Source organism: Mustela lutreola, chromosome 9 (genome assembly GCF_030435805.1).
Source record: "Mustela lutreola isolate mMusLut2 chromosome 9, mMusLut2.pri, whole genome shotgun sequence".
Taxonomy (NCBI): Eukaryota; Metazoa; Chordata; class Mammalia; order Carnivora; family Mustelidae; genus Mustela; species Mustela lutreola.
Window position 1 is genome coordinate 11,609,044 of NC_081298.1, and position 24,877 is coordinate 11,633,920.

At 49.1% G+C, this 24,877-nt stretch overlaps 1 long non-coding RNA gene across 1 annotated transcript; it reads right to left on the reverse strand.

The window, feature by feature from the left end:
- Nucleotides 1–6,153: 6,153 nt before the first annotated feature.
- LOC131808183 (uncharacterized) lies at nucleotides 6,154–21,066 on the reverse strand. Its single transcript, XR_009344709.1, has 3 exons — nucleotides 20,824–21,066; nucleotides 7,924–8,002; nucleotides 6,154–6,504 (listed from the first exon to the last, which is right to left on the reverse strand). It is a non-coding gene; the product is annotated as an uncharacterized LOC131808183 (long non-coding RNA).
- Between the last annotated feature and the right edge of the window lie 3,811 nt (nucleotides 21,067–24,877).

The following is a 24,877-nucleotide window of genomic DNA, read 5'->3' on the forward strand; positions in this document are numbered from 1 at the left end:
GGACACCTGGGTGGCTCAGTTGGTTAAGAAGCTGCCTTCGGCTCAGGTCATGATCCCAGCGTCCTGGGATCGAGTCCCACATCGGGCTCCTTGCTCGGCAGGGAGCCTGCTTCTCCCTCTGCCTCTGCCTGCCACTCTATCTGCCTGTGCTCACTCTCTCTGTCAAATAAATAAATAAAATCTTAAAAAAAAAAAAAAAAAAAGCTTGCCCAGTGACTCATTCACACTCCCAGAGAGGGCAACAGACAGTAATTCCCAGGAGTGCCCAGAGTCCTGATTTAGGAAGGAGGACTCAGCAGCCACATTATGTGGGCCAGCTCCTGGCCAGACCCAAGGCCAGCTGAAAGGCATACCCCACCCCCAACTCCATCCTTGGAGCTGTGGACCAGCACCACTCCAAGCACAGAGCAAGCTGGTGTGTCGGGGAGAGAGGGGGACCCCAAGCCACCAAACGCCCTCAAATTCACTATCCATCGCAGGAGAGCTTCCCAAAGTGGCAGTATCGTCGAGATGATTTTACACGAACCCAGGGTGGAGCACTAAATGACTGGCTGTAGTATGGATACGTGCTCCAAAATGCACGAACCTTGAAAACAGGTTACTAAGTGAAAGAAACCAGACACAGAAGACGGTTTGTACGATTCTATTCATATGAAATGTCCAGAATAGGCAAAGTCAATGGAAGCAAAATTAGATTAGTGGTTGCTTAGGGCTCGAAGGGTCTGATGAGTGAGGAACACCTGTGCCTGGAAGGAGATCCGTTTTAGGGAGGGACAAAAAAATACTCCAAAATCAGACCGTTGGATGTTTATACAGTCCTCATGAGTATACTGGAAAGGGCTGAATGGTACACTTTAAATGAGGGATTGGTTTGGTATATGAGTTTTATCTCAATGAAGGTGTTTAACAATAAATTAATAACAGTCGACTCCCAAATGGAGAAAATCAGTCCTCTTTCAAGTCTCTTATAATTCTTCCACTTTGTCATAGAACGAGTCTCCGTTAGACTCAGATGCTGCCTTCCCGTCTCTCAGACACAGGCTCATTTCTTGTTCGAGGGAGAGAGCAGGCTTCATGTTCAGCTTCTTGGGCAGGAAAGATCTACCCAGACTTATTGGGTTTCTGTTATATTTATTTTTCTGATTGCCTTCGAAGTACGGCAACCGATCATTCATCTTTTCATTCGGTCAGTATTTACTCAACAAATACGTACTAAGCATGATTGCATGTTCTAAACACGGGGGTCACAAGCCGGGAACAAGAAAAAAAAACCCTGCCTTCTGCAGCTGATGGATTTCTCCTGCCGGGAATCTTAGCCCAGTATGTTGCCCTTGGGTTCTGCCACTGTGTGACCTTGGACAAGCGGCTTAACCTCTCTGGGCCTCAACATTCTCACGTGTAAAATGGGGATAATAATTGCACCTAAGTCAGGATTCAGGGAGTCAATGGGCGTAAAGGGTCAGGACAGGGCTTGGCACATGGTTAAGTACTTAATAAAAACTGGCTACTATTATTTATCTTTATTTCTAGTTGTGATAGAACATTCCTTTCTAAACATATGTATTTGAGTACAAGCTTCCTTTTAAGGTAAATTATTTAAGTAAAAAAAAGGTAGATGTGGGGGTTCCTGGCTGACTCAGTCAGAGGAGCATTGGCTCTTGATCTTGGGGTTGTGAGTTCGAGCCCCATGTTGGGTGTAAAGATTGTTTAAAAATAAAATGTTTAAAAAAAAAAAAAAGTAGGCATGGAGAGTTAAAAAAAAAAAAAAGGTGGGCGGAGTCTGCAGGTAAGGAGAACCGGAGTGGAGAAGCTATTTTCAGTGTCAACAGAAGGACAAGGCTTCTTCCTCCAGTCTGACATTTGCATACTTCTCCCCACTGCCTCATCCTATGGGATCCCAAGCCCTGGGGGTTTCCCTGCCAGCCAGGGAGGCTTTGGAAAGAGGGGATCTGGACAGGTAGAGGGTCACGGGTGCTAGAGGAAGACGAGGCTGTGGACCTCAGGGCAGGAACAGTCCCGGAGCTGCCTGAGCCTCATCCAGGTCCCTCGGCACCGGGGGTGGCCGGCCGCTTGCCACCGCAGCCGCTGGTTCCTGCAAAGACATGGGGCTGGCTCAATGGCATTGGGACTCTCCTGGGCTCCGGGATGTTTGCCTCTGTGTGCTCCTTCCATCGTGCAGAAAAAGCTGTCAAGTCACAGTTTATGGCTGTATTGTACAAAGCTGACCAGAACCCAAGCTGGGTTTAGAATCAGATCTTCATTATTACGATTATGATCACCGATCTTTTTTCTCCTGATTTTAAAAGAAATTAAAATTAAATCATTTTCAAGGACCCAAAAGTGTGTGGGCACTGCAGCCTGATAGAGAAGTTGACCCTGAGCTGGCAGCCGAGCACAACCCCAGAGGCCAACAAAGGGCGACCCAGATCCAGCTCTTAATGTCGGGGGAGGTGACACTGTCACACCCTTGCTGGGCAAACTGGGCAAGTTGCTTATCCCCTGCGTCCCCTTCTCCTCCTGCGGGAAGGCCACACAGTGGACGTGATTAAGAACACAGACTGTAGAATCAAGGACGTGCGTGACCCAACTCCGAGGAGCCTCCATTTCTACAGTGGAAAACAGAGATACCCATATCCTTCCCTTCTCTGAAGAACGGGAGGGCTCTAGGAGCTGCTTTGCGCAGAGAAAATGAAAACGATCAGGACATAAGAGGGAACCACTTCGGCAACAGGAATGAACGATCGAATGCTACAAGGAGCATTCCTTTGCTCGTGCAGAACCAAAGAAGTTGGATCCCAAAAGGCATATCCTGCATCATTTTAGTGATGTACAGTTTGAAAAAACAAAACAAAACAAAATTAAACTAAGATTTAGAGATAGGCTCCGAGGTGAGTAAAGCTATAAAGAAAACTCTAGAATGGATTACCTTAAAAGTCAGGAAGGTGGCTTCCTGTCTGGGGAAGGGAGGGGTTGTGGCTAGGAGGGGTTTGGGGGCCTGGGGGCGCTGCCCGCATTCTGTTCCCTGCCTGGGTGGTGACTATTTCGGGGTGTCTCTTCTCCAAACATTTGTTAACCTGTTTGTAGATGTTTTAGACAGTTCTCTGTAGGTATAATTCAAATCTTTAAAAAATATAGCACAATTTTAAAAATGCAACATAATAACTAACAATAAGAGCAAACACTGATTGAGTGCCTATCACATGCCTGTTACATTCTCCAAGTCTAAGCACAGAGCTTGGCACACAGTAGGCACTTCACAAAGGAGAGTATTTAAAGCTACCGCTATTTTTGTCATCCTCATCACATACAATGGCATCAACACCCCTTGTCTCCAAAGGGCTTGTGAGGTCTGAACGAGCGCCCCCATGTAAACCACCTACTTGCACCCAGCACACAGTAGGTGTGTGACTGTTGGCAGGTGCTCCTTTTGCTTGTCCCAGACTCACAGACACTTCTCCGGCTAAATAAACCCTCCTGAAATCCCCAACTGACAAGCTAATCCTTCCCCAGGCCCGTGCCCTTTGCATGCCCGCCCTCGCCAGCTGCCCACGGAAAGAATCCGGCTGACAGCTTGTCTCCGACCTCGCTTTGATCCCGCTCCTGCCCAGTCCTGCCTGGTGAGCTCATGCCCCAGTCAGGCCTTCCATCACCTGTTCTGTGAGCCTGGTCCCAGGCAGGGTGGGGGCGTCTGGAACAGTCCTGCCTTTGCCGACCATGCCACCTGCCCGTGCTGGGGGGCAGGGGTTCCCGTGACCCTCATCTCAGCTTCAACAAAGTGCCATGCTTCTCATCATGGACTATTTGCATCCAAAAGAGAAACTGGACATTCAGCAGAGTTTTAAGGCCAGAAAGGCTTAACCAAAGATGGAGGCTCTAGCGGGTGAGCTTAATAAAATAATAAAAAATATTTGGGGTCTGAGACAGGTAAGCAGGCGAGAAGCTGGAGGGGGCGGACAGAGAGGGCCTCCGTAGAGAGTACTAATACTGACTGCCGTCTACTTGTTGCATACCTACTGTGTGCCGGGGTCCTCAAATCCATGACACCCCATTTTCACAAAGTACTTAGCATTATACCCATGTCATAGGTTAGATGTGACAATGGCAGCTTCTACGACTAAGCATCTGCGAGGGGTCACGGGCTGTGCAAAGGTCTCCAGATCCTTCCAGCAGTCTGAGTGGCAGAGCCTATCAGGGTCAGGAGGCAGGCTCGCCCAGAGCCAGCAGCTATATGGGCCAAAGACAGGGTTTGAACCAGATCTGTGCAGGCCCAATGCCTCTTGTTCAGATACGTCTGTCCCGAGAACCCCATCTGGCACTGGGATTCCCTGCTCTAGGTTTGCAGTGAGCAGGGCTGCTCCCTTTTTTTTTATTATTTTTTTTTATTTTTTAAAGATTTTATTTATTTATTTGACTGAGAGAGATTACAAGTAGGCAGAGAGGCAGGCAGAGAGAGAGAGGAGGAAGCAGGCTCCCTGCTGAGCAGAGAGCCCGATGCGGGACTCGATCCCAGGACCCTGAGATCATGACCTGAGCCGAAGGCAGCGGCTTAACCCACTGAGCCACCCAGGAACCCAGGGCTGTTCCCTTTTAAATGGAAAGAAATTACTAACCTTGTAAATGTGAGAATAACTCCCTGGACAGACCCCAGTAGAGAGCTCTCATGTAATAATCCCTGCCCTGGGAAAGCACTGTCAGTGGGGAAAAGTCTAGTCTCTAGAGCTTGGCTTGGGGTTCTGATCGGTTCAGGTTCAAATCCCATTTCTGTGAAATCTTGCCCTTTGCAGTGACATGGATGGAACTAGAGGGTATTATGCTGAGCGAAATAAGTCAATCAGAGAAAGACAATTATCATATGATCTCTCTGATATGAGGAATTTGAGAGGGAGGGTGTGGGGTTGTGGGGGTAGGGAAGGAAAAAATGAAACAAGATGGGATCAGGAGGGAGACACACCGTAAGAGACTCTTAATCTCACAAAACAAACTGAGGGTTGCTGGGGGTCGGGGGGGTAGAACTGGGGCGGTTGAGTTATGGACATTGGGGAGGGTATGGGCTCTAGTGAGTGCTGTGAAGTGTGTAAGCCTGAAGATTCACAGGCCTGTACCCCTGAGGCAAATAATACATTCTATGTTAATAAAAATAATTTAAAAAGAAAGAAAAATCCCACTTCTGCCACCTGCTGGGTGCATGACCCTGGGCATCTCTTTTTTGCTTCTCCATCTCCGCATCTGGAGAGAGAGGATCCTAACAGCATTCCCTTTGCGTTCTTGGAATGTTTCAATGTGTGTTAACGATGCCACTCCACTTCCTTCTGCATGTCCCCTTGTTCACTCCATTCTGGTCACAATGGTGACTACTCCCACCTCAGGACCTTTGCTTTTGCCGTTCCTTCTGCCTGGAAGGCCTTCCCCCCAGTTATCCACATGGCTACCTCCCTCATTTCCTTCAGATTCCTGTTCAAATGTCACCTTCTTCGTGTCACTTTCCTTGAAAAAAAAAAAAAAATCCCAGCCCCGATCTTACCTTCTTTCCCTAACACTTACCTCGCATCTGACAAATTACAGATGTATTTGCCTAATGTCTGTCTCCATACAGCAGGATGTTGTTTCCATAAGAGGAGGGACCACATCTGCTTTGTTCGTTGTGTCTCCCCAGCGCCCAAAACATTGCCTGGCACGTGCTCAATAGTAAGTGCTTGACAAATATTTATTGAATGAATGGATTTTTTATAAAAGGAACTTAGAATCAAGCTCGGCACATCATAAGCACTCAGTAAATGCTGGCTACCATGATCGTTAGTATATTAACTATTTTCTGAGACACGTGCCCTTGAGGCAAGCAGTCTAAGAAGCCGATGTAAGGCAAATCTGGGTCAAATCCTGCTGTGTGATCTTGACTAAATCACACTGCCTATCTGAGCCTTGGTTTCCCCGCCTATAAAGTGAGGGTAGCCAAAGCTGGCTTTTAACGATTCAGTAATAATACCAGCTCCCTTTTCCATGTGTTCTTTCTGGATGTCAACAACGACGCTGCCTCTTCAATTTGCACGATTTCCCCTAACCTTCACCCTTGCTCCAGCGGAAGCCCCTCTTGTTAGCCGCATCTTCAGCTGAAGCAACTGGAGTTCAGAGAAGCTATGAGATTGCCCAGGGTCATACAGCGGGAGAGGCAGGAGCTGCTCCTTCCGGGACACTGGAGCCCGGACCCTCGTGGGCCCCACTCCTGCCAGAAGTCAACATCTGACTGCTACAGCACCTTTGTCCCTCAGATAGCAGAGACGCCCAGGGCTCTACAATCCCACTTCCTCAGGCCCAAAGTCTAGGGCTTACCCTCCTGTCCCGGCACCATCTCCGTAGCAGCGCCGGCTCCTGGCATCCTGGGCAGGCCACTCACACCTCACACAGATCGTGTGGCCCTGGGTCAGGTACCTTGTCCACTGGGCGTGAGGCGCCTTCACCTGTCGGCAGCTCCCTGGAACGGGCCCCAGCTGAAACTGAACACAGTACCTGCAGCCACACAGGGAGACACCACCCGAAGCACCTGTGAGCATTTATGGAGCTCCTACTGCATACCTAGCCTTATGTAGGCCCAGCTTGGCACAATTTCTGCCTGAGAATAGAAACCTTTTGCGTGGCACTCTTCATCAACAGGTCACATATGACAAGAGACTTGGCTCAAGTCTTTAAAACTAACATCATGGCCAAGTGCCTGGGTGGCTCAGTTGGTTAAGCATCTACCTTCAGCTCAAGTCATGATCTCAGGGTCCTGGGATCGAGTCTTGCATTGGGCTCCCTGCTCCATGGGGAGTCTGCTTCTACCCCTGCCCCTACTCTGCCCCTCCGCGTTTGTGCACTCACTCTCACTTAAATAAATAAAATATCTTTTAAAAAAAAAAAAAAGAAAAGAAAAGAAAAAAAATAAAACTAACATCATGGAGAACTTCCCTGCGTCAAGTCTTGTCTAAGCATCTCATCCAAAAGACGGGGTGGTTTATTTCTCAGTCTGTGTTCCAGTGTCATGCCAGCCCCAGAAGGGCAGGAACTCCTGTTTGTTCTGGTCACGGTCACATCTAGCTCCTAGAATAGTTTCCCACTCATAAAAATGCACTGAATGAACCATTTAATACAGAAACCTGGAGAGGTAAGTGTTGCCCCACTTTACAGATTAGGAAACTAAGCATCAGAGAGAGAGAACTCGCCTGGAGTCACACAGCTACTAAGTGGCGGTGCCTAAAATGGAACCACCTAAACCCAAAAAAGCCCCAAGTGACACTCCGAAGCGCGCCACGGCATTCTAGAACAGATCCGATTTTACAGAAAAGATGTGTCGTGAGAAGTATTTAAAAGGGCAGTTCCCCATTCTGGAGGATCTGAAATAAGAGCCAATTACAATTTTACTTCTATCCAACTTTTTCTACAATTAGCAGTCGACGCCACCCCCGCCCCCATCCTGCCGGAAGAGACGCAGCCGGTCAAGGACTCTGGGGAGACTCGGCGTGGGGCTGCTGCCCCCTGGTGGCTGCGGCCTCGGGGAAGCCCGCGGAGCCGACCCTTCGCCAGGACAAGCCCGAGCCGCCCCCAGCCCCTTCCTCTCTGAGCTGCAATTCCTGCCCTCACCCTAGGAACACCCTACAAGTATTTCTGTCCTTTCTTGTTCTTCGCTGTAGCCCCAGGGCCTAGCCCAGTGCCTGACATATAACAGGCGTCCAATAAACGAGCAGTGAAGGAATGAACCAGTGAATGAAGAAAGGAAGGAATGGAGTTGAACGGAGACCAAATATTAAGGGCTTCAAATGTCACAGGACGAGAAATGGGGAGACCCGGATGCCACCAAAGTAAGAGACAGAGAGACATGACAGCAATTTAATCCAAGGAGAAACGTTCACCAAGTTTAGCTTGACTTTGGGTCCATTTGCATCAACTTACCCTGCTGTCTCCTGCTTCTTGGGGACCCCTCGCTTTTTCCGCTCCTTCCCGTAGCTGTCAGTGGTTATCAGAGCAGGGACTGTGGACCAAAGAGACAAGAGAGTTAGGTGACCCAGCACCCTCTAGACTACGACACCACAGGAAACAGGGTTAGGTCTTGCTGGTGTTCAAGCTCTTTGTATGGCAGCCCAAAGGAGAATGTGGGGTCTTACCCTAAGGGTCCTCACTAGTCCTCTTTATGTGATGCTGGAAGGCAGGGTGAGACTGAGCTCTGCCACTCAGGGCCTAGCATAGAGGTTGCACAGTGGGTCTCAAAAATTTTTTTCAACTGAATAATTTATTTTTTTAAAGATTTTATTTATTGGGGCACCTGGGTGGCTCTGTGGGTTAAAGCCTCTGCCTTTGGCTCAGGTCATGATTCCAGGGTTCTGGGATGGAGCCCCGCACCAGGCTCTACACTCAGCGGGGAGCCTGCTTCCTTTCCTTTCTCTCTGCCTGCGTCTCTGCCTACTTGTGATCTCCATCTGCCCAATGAATAAATAAAATCTTTGAAAAAAAAATTTTTTTAAATAAAGATTTTATTTATTTATTTATTTATTTGAGAGAAAGAGAACACATGCATATGAGTAGGGGACAGGCAGAGGGAAATGGAGAGAATCCTCAAGCAGACTCCCTGCTGAGTGTTGAGCCCAACTCAGGTCTCAGTGTTACTACCAGAGATCATGACCTGAACTGAAATCAGAAGTCAAACGCTCAGCCGACTGAGCCATCCAGGTGTCCCTCAAATGAATGATTCTGATGAATGAATAAGTGAGTAAAAAGAGTAGATAAAACTTCGTAGCTGAGTGAATTGAGGAAGAAGAAAGAAAGAGAGAGAGAGAGAAAGATGGGGAGGGTGGAGAAAAGCAGAGAGAGAGAGATGATTGGCGCAAGAGCTGATGAGTGGAAAGAAGGATGGACAGAGAGAGGACAGGTGGACGGAGGGATGAACGGATCGAAGAAATAGACGGACCAAAAGGTGCACAGGTGTGTGGATGGATGGAAGAAAGGAGGTACAGAAGGATGAATAGATAAATGAATTAATAAATGAATTAATAACTAATAAAATAATTAACATTTTGTTGGGCCAACTTCCAAGTCTCTTGTCCCAAGAGAACAACGAAGAGGAGAACAAGAAGTCGGTCCAGAAGAGAACAGAGATTCCTCGGGACAATAAAGAAGCCAAAGGACATCCCTACCTCTCCCCATTCCCCGAGTGATGGAGCTGAATCAAAGATTTGCTATTGAATTAATGCTTGTGACCTAGATGAGGGCCACCACGGCATCCCAGGCCCCTCCGCCCTGCTGTTGCCATAGAGACTGTGTTTGGTCTTTGTCGTCGCACACTTAATACACAATTTCCCTTCCCTCCTCTCTTCCAGCATGCACAGTGCTTCTTTTGGTGCAGCCTACAGTGAGGAGAGTCCAGAAAACCCCAGGTTCCAGCTCTCCCTCTTACAGCTGATTGGTCCTGGTCAAGTCACTACACCTCTCTGAGCCTCAGCCTCTGGATAGTATTAGACCGTATCCATACAGTTATGGTCAGAGCTAAATAAGGTGATTTACAACCAGCCATGCCTCCTGGGCAAGTTTTGTGCCTTCTTGAGTTTGGGGTTCCTGTTCTGTAAAATGGGAATAATAACATTGGCCTCACAGAGTCAAGGAATGTGGCAAAGTGGCTGGAACCCAGTAGGGACACTCGGGATGGTCTTCCAGAAAACTGACGTCCATGCGGGAAATGAGCCAGGCAAGGCCAGATGTGGTGGCACGGGAAAGGGAGAAGGATTTCTGTCATTCCCTCTTCCATCACCCTAGTCTAGCCGCCATCCTCCCTCGCTTACAGCCCTGCAGTCACTTCGTCCCTGGGTTCCTGGCTGCCCTCTGACCCATTTCAGTCAGCTGCCCTCACAACAGTCAAATTATCCTTTAAAACTTAGGCAAAGGGGTCCCTGGGTGGCTCATGGCTTAAGCCTCTGCCTTCGGCTCAGGTCATGATCTCAGGGTCCTGGGATGGAGCCCCGCATCAGGCTCTCTGCTCAGCAGGGATCCTGCTTCCTCCTCTCTCTCTGTCTGCGTCTCTGCCTACTTGTGATCTCTGTCTGTCAAATAAATAAATAAAATCTTTAAAATAAATAATTAATTAAATAAAACTTAGGCAGAGGGGGAAAAAACCAGAATACAACAACTTAGGCAGGGGGAGGAAGGAGATGAGGGCCCAGGAGCCAAGAGCACTGAGCTTAAGGACGTGATGAGGAGCTTGGGTTTTGCCCTCAGGGCACTGGGTAGCTGCTGGGAAATTGAAAGCAGAAGGGCGACACCATGGTAAGATTCGCTGTAGAACGACCTTCCTTCCCACCAGGCTACAGTTTGGGGAGATTGGAAAGGGACCATTTAGCCCTTTTGCTTGTTCTTCTAGCCCCTCAGGAAAACCACTTGCACTGTGTTGGTCAATATTTCTTTTTCTTTCTTTCTTTTTTTTTCTTTTCTTTTTTTCTTTTATTTATTTGTCAGAGAGAGCACAAGCAGGGGGAGCAGCAGGCAGAGGGGGAAGCTGGCTCCCCGAAGAGCAAGGAGCCTGATACGGAACTTGATCCCAGGACTGTGGGATCATGACCTGAGGTGAAGGCGGATGCTTAACCGACTGAGCCACCCAGGCATCTGGCCTTGTCAATTTCTTCTGTATAATGGGCATCGCCTGTTTTTTGTAGTGCTATATAGAAGCCCTTCATCAGGGTATGCATGTAGCCCACATCTACAGTTCTGCCTGCCTTACATCCATTCCCCCCAGTTATCCTTTGAAAAATGCCTGTCCCTATCCTCATTCAGGTGGGGCTGACCACACCCCCAGCTGCAAAGGGAGCACACGTCCTGGCCTGGCCCATTAGGATAGTCCATCACTCTAGCCTTACTGATTGGCTTAGCGGTAGATACATGCCCAAGTAAAGCCAATGAGACTTTGTCCTAGGACATTGGCTAAAACTATGGGTTTTATGGCTAAAACTTTCTTTCAGCCACTGGACTAGTTGGAGAAAAGACCGGTACTACCAAAGATCATAAGAGGGGGAGATGCTGCTTGAGAATGAGGTCAACTGGGGGGAAACAGAGCTAAGAGATGGAAAGAGATTCCTGGAACTGTTGCTTGAGTTCCTGGATCCAGCCATGCCTGAATGCAGCCCCTAGAGTTTTAGTTCCATGAGCCACACATTCTTGCTTAGGTCAGTTTAACCTGGGTTTCCTATCATCTGTATACAAACCAAGTCCTGACTGATTTACACCAGAAGATGAGTAGAAAAAAGATAGGAGATGCCCAGAGAAAGTCAGCGTTTCTTCCCTCATTCATAAGGTTAGAAGGGCAAATCAAGGTAAAAGAAGATAAATCAGACCCCACACTCATGGAGGGCTCTCAAGTCCAGCCAGGGAGTTCCCAATGACAGCTGACCTACCCCCAGTGGCCACTCCAACTCACTTAAAGACTGTTGGCACTCCACTCCCTGGCGGCTCTGGTAATCCACACACCCAGCCCGCTCTTCCAGCGGGGGGCAAGGAGCACCCCCGTTCCTCGGCTCCTGCAGGACACGCCTCCGGCGGACGCGATAGGAGATCTGGCAGGGTTTGACACAGCAACTCCAGCCACTCCACTCTGCCACAACACAGGAGACCACTGGAAGAGAAGGTGGTGTGGGGGAGGGTTGTATGGTCTCCAAGGTCATGGAATTTGGCAGGCCAGCAGCCAGGTCTTCACCTTCCCCACAAGCCAGACACCCCCCACCGCCTGCCTAAATACCACATGAGTGCCAGAACTCTTGCAAACCTGAGTTCATGCCTTGCTTGAAAGCTTCTCTATGACAACGGTTTATACGTCTAATGGAAACCTCGAATTCCATGTTTTATTTACCCATGATCCATTGCCGACCATTTGGGTTGTTTCCATCACTCATTCCTCCAACAAACATCTCCCAAATTCTTTTTTTTTTTTTTTTTAAGATTTTATTTATTTGATAGACAGAAACACAGCAAGAGAGGGAACACAAGCAGGGGGAGCGGAAGAGGGAGAAGAAGCAGCCTTCCCCCTGAGCAGGGAGCCTGATGCGGAGGTCGATCCCAGGACCCTGGGATCATGACCTGAGCCAAAGGCAGACGCTTAAAGACTGAGCCAATCAGGCGCCCCCATTTCCTGAGCTCTTAAGTGGCACCCAATCTCAACTCTCCGTGCCTCAGTTTCTTCTTTTGTCACACAGGAATAAGAACAGTATTCATCAGATAGGGTGGCCTCAAGGATTCAGAGAGCTATGAGAGTAAAGATTTGCTCCTGGCACACAGCAAGTGCTCAGCAAACACTATATTCTACAGTGGTGAAATGAACCACAGAGGTGCAACCAGCAGCATGGAATAGAGAGAAGCCCCTTGCAGAAGCTGTTTCTGGTATGACAGTATCACTACAGTCTTAGAACCTGCAAAACAGGGACACCTGAGTGGCTCAGTCAGTTGAGCATCTGCCTTACTCAGGTCATGATCCCAGGCTCCTGGGATCGAGTCCTGAGTCCAGCTCCTTGATCAGCGGGGAGCCTGCTTCTCCCTCTGCCTGCTGTTCCCTCTGCTTGACAAATAAATAAATAAATAAAATCTTCAATAAAAAGAACCTGCAAAACAGTGCTATACAGTGTTTAAGAATTCATACAGTTCTCATATGTAGGAAAAAATATACGCTCGGTGCTCCTGGTTCACAGATTCTGTGCTTACCCATTCGCCTCTAGTTAAAAATAGATTTGTAACCCCCAAATCAATACCCGAGGTGATCTGGCAGTCATTCACGGACATGTGCAGAGTAGCAAAAACGTTTAAGTCACCCGGCGTGCACGTTCCCAGCTGAGGTTGAACAGGCCCAACCTGCCTCCCTAGACAGAGGCTGCAGGCGGCAGGTAAAACACCAAAAGACTGAGCTACACGGCCAAGTTCAACCAGGTCTGAACCCCAGCCCCGGCCCCTGGTAGTGGGGCGGCTTCGGGCCAGCCACTTCACACATCCAAACCTTGTTTTTCTCTTTTGTGAAACGAAGAAAATAAAATCTACCAAAATGAGTTGTTTTAGGATTTAAGATTATGACGTATGTGACATCGGGGCGTATTCATTTCCCTTCGGAGCGATGGCTCCAAATTCCTTAAATCAGTGTTTGCTGTGATTTCATGGAACCTAACTACTGTGAATCATGAGGACAGGCTCTCTCTCTCTCACTGTCTCTATCCATCTCTCTCTCTATATATATATATATATACACACACACATCAATTGTATATATTTATGTATGTAAACACATGCAGACATAAGCATGGGAATTGTAAGTACCAAATTCAGCAGAGTAGTTACCTCTGAGAGAAGGAAAGAGGGCTACTGGGGGGGGCGGGGAGGAACGCAGAAGGACCAGGGGCATTCCTCAAAGTTTGCTTGGGAGCTTTCCGTATTAGTCTCTCTACACTGGAGTCTGTCTGAAATAGCTCTCGCACTAGAAGAAGGGAGATGCTGGGTGTCCATGTCCTTGAGATGCTCATGTGCCTACCACAGCTGAGGGCCTAGTGGGGAGGTATTTTCTGATGATGGAGCCCCTGGGACCTCCAGCATCTTCATCCACGTCCACAGTCCCAGATCAGGACTGGACCGAGCCAGAGAAGGCCATCAAACCGGAACACAGGATATGAGGACTTTACCAGCATTTCTACAGATGTGCCAGCAAGCCAAGAGTCTCACACACACACACACGCACGCACACACGTTCACACACACTCACACACATCAAGGCAGCTACTGTAGTCAGAATTCATTCACTCACTCCACAGGTTATTTACCAAGGGTCTGCTGTGAGCCAGGCACTGTCCTGGGTGCTAGAAACACAGAAAGAAAGATAAAGTCTGTCCTCATGACAGACTCATAGCACTGATCAGCTATGAACATGGCCCAGTTCAGCAACACGAAAATGTAGGGAGAAAAGAAGTGTGCATCCTTGAACTGATGGAATGAGGTTATTGTGTTACAAAAACAGACAGCCTTGCTTCTGACACCTCAGGAAGCCACAGACTTCCTGCATGGATCTCAGCTCTTAGCAGAGTTGAAATGCTCAGAGAAAGGAAGGCGGGGGGGGGGGGGGAATAAAGTCTGCCGAGCTCACAATCATCGATTACTTTCACCACCCACCTAATAATGGCATGAATTTTGTCACTGCTGCTGGACCAGGCAAACCACATATTGACCTCCCGTGGTCGTCACGACAATCTTAGAAGGTTGTGCTCTCCCAGGTCCTTCTCTGTCCTCTGCCCTTGGGAAACCTGTGCATCACAGAGGCTCCCTAGCCTGTAGCTGCCAGTTGGGTTCAGGCAACAGGGGAGGGGGCACACCAGCAGGGAGAAGAGTGCAGCCCAGGCCCCCAGATCCCCCACCCCTGCCTCAGCCTTGCTTCTTGGTGGGGGGAGCCTCAGCCATGGATCCTGCTCTCAAGAGACTCCTAAAGACCATTTCTTCCTTCTCCCCGGCCCTCACCTTTGTGAATAGAGCTCTCATCAAATTCTCTTCCATTCAACTGTTTTGGCGCGTACCATCTGTCGCTTGCCAGGACCCTGGCTCCAAATGTATTTGCAGTATTGTCAAATCCATCTCGCAGGGACGGCAAGTGGGGCTTAAGGGGGTGGAATGTCAGCCGAGGCAAGGCGTTGGCGTCAGACAAACTTGGATTCCAACTGCAGTCTCACAGGATTGGTGCAGGGAGAAATGAGAAGCACTGAGCAGATCGCAAATGTTCAGTACAACAGGGGTCTTGATGCATCTATTCAACAGCTCTTTAGGGCCTACTATGTGCTAAGCACTGGCCTGGGTGCTGGGAACACAGAGGAGCAAAGCAGAAAAAGTCCTGCCCGCAAATAGCTGACACTCTGCGGGGGAAACAGACAATAAACAGTACATTATTTCATTACAGTGATTGACGTCCTGACAGCAAAGCGAAATAAGAGGGACCGTGGTGGGGTGATTAGACACGTATAGATGGAGGAGCCACAGATGGCTCCCATGACAGAGGACATCTGAGGAGGTAAGGGAGGGGGCTGGGGAGGCATCTGGGAGGAAAGTGCTCCAGGCAGAGGAAACCGGCAGTGCAAAGGTCCTGCGGCAGATCAAGCTTAGATGCCAAAGGGACAGTGAGGAATACAGTGTGGCAGGAGCAAACACACAGAAGGAGCGAGGTAGGAGGGGGTGTTGGGGGGGGAACAGTGACAGCTTCCAGGGCTCTGAGGACTACGGGAAGGAATCTGGATCTTATTCTAATCATGAAGAACAGTCATTGCCAGTCCCTGAGCAGAGGAGTGACGACATCATCACATTTCAGGTTGGAACGGGATGTCTCTGGCTGCTGGAGGAGGGTGAGGGCAGAAACAGGGGACTCGCCGGAACACTAATGCAGGTGTGCAGAAGGGAGAGGATCTTCTACCGTAGAAGGAGCTGCTAGAGGAAGTGAGTTCTGTGTCACTGGAAGTGTTCGCAGGGTTTCCTGTGAATCTGCACCTGGCAGGGAGAGTGCAGATCACACTCAGGCCCTGCCTTGGCAGCTGGACCCAGGCAAAGCACCAACGTCCCACCACGAGCCCCTGCCCTGCCCTGCCGGACCCGCCAAGCAGGTGAGAGATTTTGCAGAAAATTAAGCAGACGCCACCTTACAAATATTCTTTCCATGTTGCTGGCACCTGTGAAGTCCCCAAGGAGGATGCACACATGACACTCCTAGGGAAATGTCCTCACACTTCACCTGGGCCTGGGGTCATGACCTTAATACACTCATGGGATTATTTGTATCTCCTCAGCCTCCCCCAGTAGAATGTCAGCCCCATGGAAGCAAGGTCCTTGTTCCTTGCTGAATCCCAGCGCCAAGCACAGTTCCTGGCACACAGGGACTCGGCGAGTAATAAATGAGCAAAGCAAGTCTTGCCTTAGCACCAAAAGAAATGTGACCGCAGGTTAGCGTTGCAAAAAGGCACCACAAGATGGCAGTGTTTCTCAAAACAAAGGCCACCCCACTCTTTCAGAGTAAAGGAGAAATTCTAGCTTATCAGTGTTGCTTAAAAAGAGGGGTGGGGATGGTTTAAGGTTGCTCCCCCGGCCCTGGAGATCCGGATAACATTGTGCCATCTGAGCCTGCTGGAGCCAGACCGAACTTCCCACAGTCCCCTTAGACCCCCTGCCCCTACTCACACAGCCCCAAGCTTCTGGGGAAAAGGGTTTCTGGATGATTCAAACCCCACCTTCTTCTCTGAACTTCATTGCCCAGCCCCCTGACTGTCCATCCTTCTCACTGCCCACCAAAAAGAATTTTCTGGAATGCAGTTCTAGCTCCAGCCTGTTGCCTGAAATCCTTTGGTGTTTCCTGTCTCCTATTGAGGTGGTTCATAAAAGGTCTTTTTTGATAGTGGATCAGAGAGATCCCCAAGCCTAGTAGCTGAAAGTCTTAAGCGTTCCTGCAATATATCCACAGTCACCCCCTCCCTCCTCCTCCCATTTACTATCTCAGCACGCTTTCACTTGAATTCCTTGCAATGCACCGTCTCCCACAGCTCACCTTTGGCCAGTGATCATTTTTTTTTTTTTAAGATTTTATTTATTTATTTGACAGAGATCACAAGTAGGCAGAGAGGCAGGCAGGGAGAGAGAGGAGGAAGCAGGCTCTCGGCGGAGCAGAGAGCTCGATGCGAGGCTCGATCCCAGGACCCCGAGATCATGACCTGAGCCGAAGGCAGAGGCTTTAACCCACTGAGCCACCCTGGCGCCCCACCAGCGATCGTTTTTGCCCATCCCTGCCTCCCTACCCTCAACTTCTGGTCAAACCATCTCACGTTTTCTTTTGAGGAACCAACCCTCCCCACTCTCCATCTACCTGATGTGGATAGGGCTGACCTCACTCTCTTTCCTACGATGCAGTATGCGACCCAGGCACGGCCAACTGCGTGTTCCTTCTCTCTAGGCACGGAGATTGATTGGATCAGGGATGAGCAGGTGACTCGATGGGGCCCTAACAGAACCATCCCTCGGATTTGGGCTGGAACAACTGGGACAAGGATGTTTGCATTTCACTAGGTACGCCAGTTTGGAGCGAGGTACTCTTTGCCACCACTTGGTGACAGTATGCCTGAAAGTGAAGCTAACACAAGCAGAGCTGAAAAGGGGAAAGGACAGAATCCTGATGACCTCCTTGGAGTCCTTGGATCCAGCTCTGCTTGAAGCCAAAACCCATCGAGTGTTTCCTGGTTACCGGAGCCAAGAAGCCCCCTTGCTCATTTGTCGGTATGAACGGTACCACAACCCTAAGAGCACTGATTAGTACAGTGAAGACACGAGTGCATGAAGGACATTGATCCTTACAGGGTTGGAAGGAGAATTAAAGAGGAGAAAATAGATGAACACAGTTGGTAAAGAACATGGGAAACGTGAAGCCGGCTTCTATCCCTCAAGGCTTTACTAACAGCTTCAGCCCCGCCCCCTCCCTGTCTGCTCTCCATCCTCACCACTCACGGCTAAAGCTCACCTTGCTCTGACTGAAATTCCTTATTTCTTTCATAGCTACCCTGTCTTCCAAAAGAAACAGACTGGAAGGGAACCAGAGCTCCATCTTTCTAGCCCCGGCTGCTTCTAGCTGGGCAGGGCACACAGCAGGTCAGCAGGTGGCCCCCTAGGGCCCTGAGCTGGATGTGGGCAATGTCAAGGGCTCCTCTTCCACCTGTACGGCCCAGCCTCCCTCTGCCAACACCCCGCAGTCCCTCCGGAGCGACCATATAATAGACTGCTGGGTCCCAATCCCTGATTCGCTGCTTCATAGCTGTGCGGCTCAGAGCAGGGCGCTCCCTCTCTGGGTCTCTGTTCTTCATCTGTAAAATGGACATGACAATACCATCTATTCTATAGCACAGTTTGGGGGCTTAAAGGAGATAATTTATTTAAAGCGCTTACGACAGTACCTCGCTGGCACTTGGTGTTTCCTCAGTAAATGTTCGGGGGATCTTAGTCATCCTCAACATCTCTGCCTGCCCTAATCAATGACTGAAGTCCGTAAATTCCAACTCCTGTTTCATGAATAAACATACACTCAGGGCACCTGGGTGGCTCAGTCAGTTAAGTGTCCGACTCCCGATTTCCGCTCAGGTCATGATCTCCGGGTCATGGGATCCAGCCCCGTGCTGGGCCATGTTCCGCACGGAGTCTGCTGGTCCCTTTCCCTCTGTTCCTCCCACCTTTCTCTTGCTCTCTCTCTCAAAGAAAGAAAGAAAGAAATTTTTCTTCAAAAAGAGGAAACACACACTCTTTTCTCCTCCTTACCTTTTGCCTCCTGACTGGTCCCCATGTCCCCTCCTGCCCTGCTCCTCTGGGTGGTGGGAAAGTGAACCTCTCCTCCACCCAGCCCAGATGGAAGGACAGATCCCAGGCTTGCTGTCTTTTTGTTGCCTTCCCAAAGGAGCAAAACAAAGAGGAAGCCAAAGTTTTGAGGCTCCTGGCTCCATGAGCCCAAGTCCTTTATGCAAAGGAGAACAACGGAGAGCTGATAACATCATGTGATTCTGTGGGTGTGGGTCAGACTGTGGGAAGGTGGACCGATCCCTCTGCCTGGTCCTCTGCCTGGGGCCCCCCACTCCTGGGCTGTGGCAGGGGAGCTCCTAGGGTACAGCGAAACCAGGGATGTCAGACCCAAACTCTGAACGACCCCAAGGCTGCACATGGTTTCTGCACAGAAAGCAGATGAGGACAAAAGCTGTCCCCAAACAGTCCTTTAGCAAATTTAATCTAGGGGAGCCTCATTTGCTGTGATTTAGGAACACACCGCACCCCAAAATAGTTCTCCCCCTCGCTGTTGCCTGATCGTCTATTGTTTGCCATTCAGCCTTGTGGGAAGCTAGCGCTGGGAGCTAGAAGACACAGGATCAGATCCAGATCCAAAACCTGCTGGATCACCTTGGCTGGCCAAAATCTTCTCTGCGCTAGACTTTTCTCCCCTGCCGAACCCCAGCATGCTGGGAGAAAGTCAGATTTGATGAGACACCCAGTGCAGCCCATGGGCACAGAGTGGGTGGGTAGGTGATCAATAAACATTAGGTCCCTTCAATTTTGAATCTTTTTTTAGTATTTTATTTATTTATTTGACAGAGATCACAAGTAGGCAGAGAGGCAGGCAGAGAGAGAGGGGGAAGCAGGCTCCCCACTGAGCAGAGACCCCGATGCAGGGCAGGGCTCGATCCCAGGACCCTGAGATCATGACCCAAGCCAATGAGGCAGAGGCATTAACCCACTGAGCCACCCAGGTGCCCCCAATTTTGAATTTTAAAAAAATTGTCCTCTCTTTGAAATGCAAATTCCTGGAGGAAGCCCCACTGATGTCTCAGGAAGAGTTCATTGACTTTTCTCCGTGACAAAGGGAAGTTGGATCACAGGGTGTCCTGATTTAGATTTTTGTCCCCAGTGGACCTGAAAATCTACTTCTGGAATATAAAAAGGGTAGAGTCCTCCCACTTACAGACTCAAAAGCAGCCTCTTGGGGGGTGCCTGAGTGACTCAGTGGCTTAAAGCCTCTGCCTTGGGCTCAGGTTATGGTCCCAGGGTCCATTCGATGGAGCCCCGCATCAGGCTCTCTGCTCAGCAGGGAGCCTGCTTCTCCCCCCCCCCACACACACCCCTTGCCTGCCTCCCTGCCTACTTATGATCTCTGTCAAATAAATAAGTAAATAAAATCTTTAAAAAAAAAAAAAAGGCAGCCTCTTGGACATCTGGCTGGCTCTGTCAGTGGAGCGCCCCTCCAGCAACCCCCCCATCCTTGCCCTAGTCCGGCTTGCCAAGTAAAATACAGGATGCCCCGTTAGATTGGAATTTCAGGAAAGCAATCAATTTTTTTTTAATTTTTAAAAATATTTTATTTATTTATTTGAGACTGAGAGAAAGAGAGAACCCAGGCTGGGTGAGGACAGAGGGAGAGGGAGGAGGCAGCTCCCCGCTGAACAGAGAGCCCAGTGTGGCAGGCGAGAATTCTACCACTGAACCACCAATGCCAGAGAGCCCAGTGTGGGGCTTGATCCCAGGACCCTGGGATCATGACCTGAGCTGAAGACAGAGTCCTTAACCCACTGAGCCACCCAGGCACCCCCAATCAATTTTTAACATAAAAATGGCCCATGCAGTATTTAGGATATATTTAGACTAAAAAATACTACTTATCTAGAATTTGAGTCTAACTGGGCTACCTGTATTTCTATTTGCTAAATCTGGCCACCCCAGTCCCACGCAAGCGCTCTCGTGTCCCTCGCACCCTTTCACGCTTCCCCAGCCCCCCCGGACCGCCTACGCGCCCTCCTCCCTCATACTCCTCCGTGCCCCAGGCGCCCCCCTTACAGGGTGCGCCCCTCCTCCCTCGCACCCCTCCGTGCCCCCACGCGCCCATTCCCGTTCAGTGCCCTGCATCCCGCACCCGTGCTTGGCAAGCTCCCTTCTTCCACGAGCCCCCCACCCTCGTGCCGCCCTCCTAGACCTGAGCGCAGTTCCCGTGCCCCCTCCTCCCAAACACCCCTCAAGTCTCCACGCGTGCGTCTCCATTCTGCCCCCCGAGACTCGCGCGCCGCTGTCCACGACCCACGCATCCTTGTCCGCCGGCACCTCCACAGCCCACTTTCATGCGTTGTGTCCTGCGCGTACAAGACTCCCCTTGCTCGCGCCCCTGCACGCCCAGAACCCCTCGGAGGGCGGCTTCCTTCCTTCATCCGCCGCGCCCCCAGACTCCGGAGCCACGGGTGCCCAGAGCTCCCCCTCCCGCCGCCCCCCCCCCCCCGCCCTGCTCCTCCTGCCCCGGGGGCGCACCTGGGCAGACCCGCGCGTAGTCGGGGCAGCAGTCCCGCACCGCGCCACACGCCTGGTCGCAGAAGCAGCGCGGGGGTCCGTGGGCGACGCAGGTCGGATCACGGCCCAGACAGCAGCGACCCAGCGCCGCGCAGCCCTGCCCAGGCCATAGCGCGCCCGACGGTCTCCGGGCCCAGGACACCTCAGCCACCACCGCCAGGGCGAGCGCCAGCGACAGGATCCGCGCCGCGCTGCGCAAGGCCATGGCCGGGCTCAGGCTGGGGACCCGATGGACGCCGATGGGACCGACCCTACCTGTCCCGCCCCGTACTGGGGCGGAGGCTACCGGGCAGACCCTCCCCAGACCCACCTCCTACCTGTCACGGAGCTGCTGTCCACCGCCCCCCATTCGTCCTATCCGAACTTTGCACCTCTAGGGGAACCAAGACAACGGTAATAATGACCGCAACTACTTTGCAGGGTGCCCCACTGCCCCCAGGTTCCAGGGAGATGGAGGAAATAGGAGGTTCATCAAAGCACTGTACTATCATAGATAACAATAGGACTGCATGTTGTTATAGTAATAACAGGAATAGCCACTGGCCATAATCATAATAGCAAAATACCAACAAGAGTTACCACTATTATTAAAATAGTAATAGCCAGAATAATGGCCAGGAAAGGATCCTAGGAGCCAAGATATGTACAAGGCTCTAGGTGCATCTTGAGTCCCTTGAATATACCTTCATTCTTTGCTATATCCCTAACACCTTGATCATTATTTCCTGAATATTTTTCTTTGAATAGACTCATTTTTAAAACTTAGAGTAATTTGCTAAAAAAAAAAAAGGAAAAAACTGTATCGCTGTATAAGACAAGCCATTGATCAAGCCACCTTGATCATTATTTCCTGAATATTTTTCTTTGAATAGACTCATTTTTAAAACTTAGAGTAATTTGCTAACAACAACAACAACAACAACAAAAAACAAACAAACAAAAAAAAAAAAGGAAAAAACTGTATCGCTGTATAAGACAAGCCATAGACTAAGAGAAGAAAATTGCAAAAGACACATCTGATATCTGAAATTAACAAAGAATTCTTAAAACTCAACACCAGAAATAAAAACTTTGATTTAAAAATGGGTAAGGGACACCTGGCTGGCTCAGTCAGGAGAGCAAGTAACCCTTGATCTCAGGGTCATGAGTTGGAGCCCCAAGTTGATTGTAGAGGTTACTTAAAATGAATAAACTGAAAAAAAAAAAAAAGGAATAAAAATGGTCAAAAGATTGAAACAGACAACCCATAGAAGAAGATACTTGGATTGCAAATAAGCATATGAAAAGATGCTCAACATTATGTGGGAAAAATGGAAATTGCAAATTATTTTTCTTCTTTGTGATTTTTACATTTTTTTTTACATTTTTTATTAGTTTATAATATATTATTAGCCCCTGGGGTACAAGTCTGTGAATTGCCAGATTTACACACTTCACAGCACTCACCATAGCACATACTTCCCAAATGTCCATAAAGGAAATTGCAATTTATTTATTTATTTATTTATTTTTAAGATTTTATTTATTTATTTGTCCGAGAGAGAGCGAGCGAGAACGGGCACAGGCAGACACAGTGGAAGGCAGAGTCAGAGGGAGAAGCAGGCTCCCCGCGGGGCAAGGAGCCCGATGTGGGACTCGATCCCAGGACGCTGGGATCATGACCTGAGCCGAAGGCAGCTGCTTAACCAACTGAGCCACCCAGGCATCCCGGAAATTGCAATTTAAAACAACAATGAGATATCATTATGCACCTAACAGAATGGCTAAAATTCAAAACACTGACAACACCAAATGCTGACAAGGATGTGGAGCCATGGGAACTCTCAACCATTGCTGGTGGGAAGGCAAAATGGCACAGCCACTTTGGAAGACAGGTTAGCAGTTTCTTATATAGTCTTAGCACATGATCTAGTAATTGTGCTCCCTGGTATTTGCCCAAATGAGTTATTTACCCAAATGAATTGAAAGTGTACGTCTATTCAAAAACCTTCACATGGATGTTCATAGCAACTTTATTCATGATTGCCAAAACTGGAAGCAACCAAGATGTCCTTCAGCGGGTGAAGGGTTAAATAAGCTGTGGCAGATCCAGACAATGGAATGTGATTCCACACCAAAAAGAAATGAGCTATCAGGCCATGAAAAGACATGGAGGAAACTTAAAGGTGTGTTACTAAGTAAAAGAAGCCAATCTGAAAAGGCTACATACTGTATTGTTCTAACTATATGATGTTCTAGAAAAGTCAAAACCAAGGAGACAGTAAAAATACCAGGGGTTGGCAGTGTTGGGGAAAAGGAGGGATGAAGGAGCAGTAAAACTCTTCTGTATGATACTCTAACAATGGACACATGTCATCATTCCCTGTCAAAACCCATAGAATGTACGGTTAACATCAAGACTGAACCATAATACAAACTATGGACTTTGAGGCCACCTGGGTGGCTCAGTCGACTGGACAACAAAGGTCCATGTAAGTACAGTATTTAGCTCTAGAGAAAGAAGAACTAGGAGAAATAACCACAAAGGTTAAAAGTGGCTGTCATACCAACTAAGCATAAAGATACCCTTCTAGTAAGACATCGCCAATGCCGAAAGTACAGAGACAACATTCCTTAGCATTTAGATAGCAAAGATCAGAAAGCTTGGCTTTTGTTTCAATAGAACTGGAGAGGGTGAGAAGAAAGGGACGCTTGAGTATGAACCTGATGGACAAGTACATCAGTACGATCGATCTCTTTGGAGGGCAGTTCGTCAATATCCACTGAAATCATAAAAGCATGTCCCTTTTGACTCGGGAGTCACTGCAGGCACACGTGTACATGAAAACGTGAGAAGATTCTTTGCTACTTCATTGTAATGGCAAAAAGTTGGCATCAGTCTCTGTCCTTCAGTAGGGGCTGGTTACATCTTTGTTTGTTTGTTTGTTTGAAGATTTTATTTATTTATTTGACAGAGAGAGATCACAAGTAGGCAGAGAGGCAGGCAGAGAGAGAGAGAGAAACAGGCTCCCTACTGAGCAGAGAGCCCAACGAGGGGCTCGATCCCAGGACCCTGAGATCATGACCTGACCAGTGGGTTAAGAGGCTTTAACCCACTGAGCCACCCAGGCGCCCCCAGCTCCATCTATTATGACCCATCCCATCTGTAGGACATTGTGCAGTCTCCCAAAATAATTCAGCAATTGTTGATGTACTTACCTGCAGGATCTTCAAGACACACTGTTAGATGAAAAAGCAAAGTGCATAACAGTGTTTATAGTGTGTCACCATTTCTGTTTTTTAAGTATGTTTATATTACATGCTGACATATGCAAAGCATCTCTCTGGGAAGAGATGTAATCCCTTGGTAAGAGAGGTTGCCTTTGGGGAGAGGAGTGAGGTGGGACCTTTGGGGATTTCTACTTCATGCCCACATTACCTACTCCAATAAACGTGAGAAAGAAGTGAAATGATTGCTTCTAGATAACTGAATGGGGTTGGAAAGGGGTGGTGGGTTTTAATCACATATATAATAAAAGGTACATTATATACATAAAGTATTGATTTACAAATGTTTTAACCACCAAGAAAGAAGAAAGAACAAGAGACAGAAAGGAGAGAAAGAGAGGCAGTCTCTTTTGATCAGCGTCAAGGGGAGGCAGGGGGCCCCTCCTGACCATGGCATGTCCCTGACCCTGCCCCCTGACAAAGACCAGCAGCTTCCTGTAGTTTTCAGTCCCCTTTATCTGGCTCTTCTCTGTCCTGCCAAGTTTGAAGCATCCAAGTAACTGGTGACCCAGTTCCCAGGAAATCTCCCTTGCTGTCCTTTTGTGAGGGTCCTGGGGCCTGTGGGACGCTTGGCAGATGCGACATCTGTGCGCACAAAGAGAAGCTTATTCTCCTCTTAGCCGGGAGAAGGGGGCCCGTCAGAACACAGTGAGCTGGCGGGCTGAGGTGTAGCACCCCTCTCCCCACGGGTCTGGGCGGCAGGGCACCTTCCTCCGGGGTGAGGACGGGAGCGCTGTCTCATCTCCCT